This window comes from Charadrius vociferus, unplaced genomic scaffold (genome assembly GCF_000708025.1).
Source record: "Charadrius vociferus isolate BGI_N301 unplaced genomic scaffold, ASM70802v2 scaffold19, whole genome shotgun sequence".
Classification (NCBI taxonomy): Eukaryota; Metazoa; Chordata; class Aves; order Charadriiformes; family Charadriidae; genus Charadrius; species Charadrius vociferus.
The window spans coordinates 2,322,820-2,328,580 of record NW_009650173.1 but is presented as its reverse complement, the minus strand read 5'-3'; positions in this window follow the sequence as shown (position 1 = coordinate 2,328,580).

Sequence of the window (5,761 nt, the reverse complement as noted above, 5' to 3'; positions counted from 1 at the left end):
CTTTTCAGATTATTTCATGTTTTTAATCTATCCTTTCTCTGAGGGGTGCAGCAGCTTTGAGACCACAACGATCTAAAAATTATCACAAAGTAACTGACATACATGCTCACTCTTCTCTTAGAGACTTTTACCTTCAGACCTCTAATCCCTGGAGCTGGATCTTGTATTCCTTTGGTCTCTTTCTGGAGCAAGTTGGGTTTTGGTTACAACACGGTCTTCCTTTATTTTCCATCTAACTCGCCAAAAAGACTATCAGAAACACACAGTTACTGCAAATAAGTCCTGGAACTAAATATTTAGGGCTACTGTGTATGTATGTTTGTTTTAATCACCTTGTCATTGCTTTCTCCTCTGTTCAGTCCACACTTTATTTGGCTTTGGCAAAAACTTCATAGTGCAGTTCTAAATATGTTCCATCAAGCTCTTGACTTCTGTGTTACCAGCTTTCTTCAGAAATCACATGAGACTTTAACACAGATTCGTGGTAACAAGTTACTGCTTAAGGAACATGTTTGCCCAAGTCCTACAGGTTTCTAGTTGTTTCTAGGGCATTTTCTGGTAGTTTTGAATTTTTAAATGTTGAATTTGCAGCTGCAGTAATACCACCCTTTGTTAATTAGCATGTTATGTGTTCATAAAATCATACAGCATGTGATATTTATTTACAGCTTTAGGAAAAATTGAAATGACAAAACAAAAATATTAAAACTATTTCTAAATACTAAATTTACCAATTTGTTGGTAATTAAGTGAGTGCTTAGACACTAGCGACCAGCTACTCTCGTGTCATGCACTTGCTGTAGTAAATGTGGATTTCTTTACAAAGGAAGTATAAAATTCTGGTGTATATAGAATCATAGAATGGTGAGAGTTGGAAGGGACCTTGAAGATCACCTAGTTCTACCCCCCTGCCATGGACAGGGACACCTTCCACTAGACCAGGTTGCTCAAAGCCCCATCCAGCCTGGCCTTGAATACCTCCAGGGATGGGGCATCCGCAACTTCCCTGGGCAGTTTGGTCAGGCACTGGAACACTGTCAGAGTAAAGAGTTTCTTCCTCATATCTATTCTAAAACTCCCCTCTTTCAGTTTAAAACTGTTACGCCTTGACCTATTACTACACTCACTGATCAAGAGTCCCTCCCCAGCTTTCCGGTAGGCCCCCTTTAGGTAGTGAAATGCTGCTGCTATAAGGTTTCCCTGGAGTCACAGAATCACAGAATGGTCAGGGTTGGAAGGGACCTCTGGAGATCATCTAGTCTAACCCCCCTGCCAGAGCAGGGTCACCTACAACAGATTGCACAGGACAGCGTCCAGGCAGGTTTTTAATGTCTCCAGAGTGGGAGACTCCACAATCTCTCTGGGCAGCCTGTGCCAGTGCTCCACTACCCTCAAAGTAAAGAAGTTCCTCCTCATGTTAAGAAGGAACTTCCTATGTTCAAGTTTGTGCCCATTACCTTTTGTCCTATCACTGGGCACCACTGAAAAAAGACTGTTCTCATCTCCCTGGCAACCTTCCTTTAAGTGTTTGTAAGCATTAATAAGATCCCCCCTCAATCTTCTCTCTAGACTAAAGAGACCCAAGTCCCTCAGCCTTACCTCATATGAGAGATGTTCTAATACCCTAATCATCTTTGTAGCACTTTGCTGGACCCTCTCAAGCAGATCTCTGTCTTTCTTGCACTGGGGTCTTCTGCAGGCTGAACAACCCCAACTGTCTCAGCCTGTCCTCATGGGAGAGGTACTCCAGCCCTCTGATGATTTCGTGGCCCTCCTCTGGATCTACTCCAACAGATCCATGTCCCTATTATGTTGGGGGGTCCCCAGAGCTGGACACAGTATTCCAGGATGGGTCTCATGAGGATAGAGGGGCAGAATCACCTGCCTCGACTTGCTGGTCACGCTTCTTTTGATGCAGCCCAGGATGAGGTTGGCTTTCTGGGCTGTGAGCATGCGCTGCCAGCTCATGTTGAGCTTCTCATCCATCAACACCCCCAAGTCATCCTTCTCAAGGCTTCTGTCAATCAATTCTCCACCCAGCCTGTATTTGTGCTTGGGATTGCCCTGACCCACATGCAGGCCCTTGCACTTGGCCTTGTTGAACTTCATGAGGTTTTCATGGGCCCACCTCTCAAGCCTGTCCAGGTCCCTCTGGATGGCACAAAAGCATTAAGACTTTGCAAGTGTGTAATTTAGCACCGGTGTCAGATTACACAATGGAAACACTGAGAAGCGAAGGTGGTGGTTTGGTTTCTTTGGTTGTTTTTTTTTTTTTAAGGTTCTACCTCCTCAAGTATCATCTGTAACTGAGCTTTGAAAAGCTTTAATTTTTAAAATGAAATTTTAAAGGTATTTTTGAACCCCAGTTTACTTATGGCCACAAACTCTAGGTACACAGATGAGTTAGTTACTCTTAATTTGCAGTTACTTATTTTTGATTGGTTATTCCTCTAGAAGTTGTGAAGTTCTGATTTTCTCTGATTCTGGAAAAATCTGCTTGTATTTGTCTTTTCCTCAGTATGTTTCAATAGTTGTAATTCAGCAGCCTATTTTCTAAGTGTTTGCTATGTGCCTTCGTATGTTGCATAAATTAACTAAATTGCAAGGACTTGTATGTGATCATAAATTCTTGCAATCAGTACAGCAAAGGAATATTTTAAGAAATTTCCACTCCAGGCTGTAGTTTTATGTCTAATTTTCTTACAGAAAAGCATTTCTAACTGACCTATTTTGTCTCCAGCTGTCCCCCATGATACAAGATACCTAGCTTTACAAAATGCTTCATGAGCGATGTCTTTGAAAGAAGATTTTTCTAAATGATCCACAATCATTTTTCAAAAATGTCATCCCTCATCAAATATTATTCAGATTTTCCCTGTGCATAATATATTTCTGCTTCAATAATGTGTTTTTTTAAAGGCAGCTTTCCTGTTACAGTAAGAGAATACATAAAATAAAGGAGCGTCATCATACTTTCAATTAGAGTAGAACAGACCCAATCAAACAAATCACAGGGTCCTCTTATCAGTCTTTTCACTTCCCAGTGCGTATGAAGAAGCTCAAATGCAGGTACTGAATTTACACAGTACACGTGGCTCTGACCCTTCCTATTTGAGGAAAGTAGAATTGTGTGTCTGGAAAGCTAAATCAGAAAGCATTTTCAATCCCAAAAGGCTCTCCCATAGGAAAGTCTTCTTCAGAATGTAGGTTAGTTTTTGCTTTGGAGATTTTCCCAGTTCTATTTGTACTTTATTGGGCATTGGTTATGGATAGACTCCATATATGGTGATACTTGTCCTTTGATGCAATGTCCAGGTACTAAAAAAAACAAACAAACAAACAAACAAAAAAAAACTTTAAGTAAGAAGATACCTTATTTGGTTAGAAGATTATTTTGCTCTCAATTTCAGTGAGATCAGGCTGTGGCCTTTTTAAACTTGCAGCTACAGAAATAGCATATTTTTTTTAAATCACACTTGATGCCATTATGTTTCTGTACACATCTATAAAAATCTCTTGCTATTTTTTTTTTCAGACAGCTTCAAATTTCAAATAATTTCTGAGGACAAGCTAAAAAACATTTTCTTTTCCAAATGCCATGTAGTTTTCAAAAGCTTTTGCCTGTCTGTTTAGAACTTATATTCTTAAACCAGACTGTACGTATTTTTTCATTATCAAACATTAGGAAGCAATAAAATAGCACAAAACTGGTTGGGATTTAGTGACAAACCAACAGAGGTAGTTCTGTCCATGTCATTACACACCTTAACACTTTTTAAAATATCTGTTGAAAGTTTTATGGCCTGCCCAGTGCATTCTTTGCTATAAAGTTTCATAGGATTGTTCCAGTGATTAATTCACGGTCATAAAGAGCACATTTGCCAATAGTTGTATTGTGACTAATTTTTCATAAATGGGGTCCACTGTGGAACTAAGTGAGTAGTAACATGCTGTACTTCACTAAGTGAAAGAACATAAAGACTTCCTTATTACAAAATACTAAACCTTCACTTTACAGCTTCTAGATTAAAGCCTAAAGTCATTAATAGTGTACGTAAAAGGCAGAGGATGATTGTGAGTTCTCAACGATGGATCTTATAAGCTTAAGTGCATCTCTAAACCTATCTTCATGTCCACTTATGTACCTCTATATACTGGTAAAAGATAATGAATTAAACTTTGCAGTGTGAAAATTCCTTTTTTTCCCCACACATTTTACTAATAAAATTGTTAAGTGTAGATATACTTGCTCCCTATAATAATATCACAGTTTGATCCTTTAAGTTAAAAAAAGTCAGTTCAAAGTTAAAAAAAGTCAGTTCATTCAAATAATTTGGACATGTGTTATTTTATGAAGTTTATTTTAGTGCAAATTTACTTGACTTGTAAGTTTGGATCAGATTCCTAACAATTATAAAGACTTCGAAGTGCAGTCTCCACAATTACTGCCTTAGTCCCATTTCCATTAAGTTTGTTCTGATTTAAATTCTAAAATAAGCGTATTGATCTTAACCTCTGTTATTTTTAGCCATACTGCAGTCATGCTGGAAACATTCAGGTGGAATTGTTTCTTGGCAGGAGGAATTCTGTTCTATACTGAAATTCTTAAAAATATTGCAATGTACTAATAATGTCATACAATTTTTTAAAGAATAAAATGGTCTGTTGTTCTGAAGGTGTCTAATAAAGTGAATGAGGTATAAATTAATAATTCGTATTTTCCACTGATGGTGCTTTTCAAAAGTTACTCCACAGTACTATTGTACGGAACGCTTTGCTCATAATTACCAAGTGAATTTTTCAAGAAATAGTATTGTTCTGGTTCTGATCAACGTGGTCCAAGAATAATTTTTTTCAACTGAAATGTTTCTGACCTATTCAAATTGCTTTGAAAGTGGTAACATTGAATGAACACTAAGTTGTAGGTGAGGCTGGATTTTACTCTCATGTTAAACTCGCAGGCCTGTGGAGAAATTACATGAAGTAAGTAGAATGTAAATTTGTAAGGATGAATACAGCATGTGACAGATGGGAAGAATCAACTATACAAGTAGAAGATGGGGAATGACTAGTAAGGCTGCAGTGCTGTTGAAGGAGGATAAGATGGGTACAATGAACATAAACATGAACACAAGATAAAAATTTAACTATTTCCAAAGTAGTAGATACTTTACTGCATGAAAGGATATGAATTGGTCAGGAATAGTTTTGAAAATCATGATTCTGCTTTGGTCTACTTCAAAAAGGTCCTTTGAGGCCTGTTCTCTGTGCTTTCCAATGTTTTATTTTAAAAATGTCACAAAGTGATATAAACTGTTCTTTGTACTACAAATGCATCTGACTGCCATAGGTCAGTAAACCAAACTGACTTCTGTTCCTTCTTTCCCCATATGCCTTGCTTATTTGGGCTACGATGATTTCAAATGGCATGTTCATCTTAAACTGAACCTTCTCAAATTTATTATATTTGTCTCTGTGCTATGAATTAAATTGATGAAAAAATTTTGATCAAAAAGAAATATGCTCCAGGTCAGATCAACAGTAACTGCAGGGTACTCTAGTTTTAAAGTTTCTCTCAAAATATTGGAGACTGTTTTTGGCTTCTGATGTTTGTCTAAGTGATGTAATAGAATTTTCTGAGCTGTTTGGGACTGAAAGCATCTATTGCCTCTTTATCTAAAATTAGAGGGGACTGAACTTAATGATCAAGTAATTCTCTCTAGTTATATGTCCTTCTCCCAGCACAGCTCATCAAGTTTAT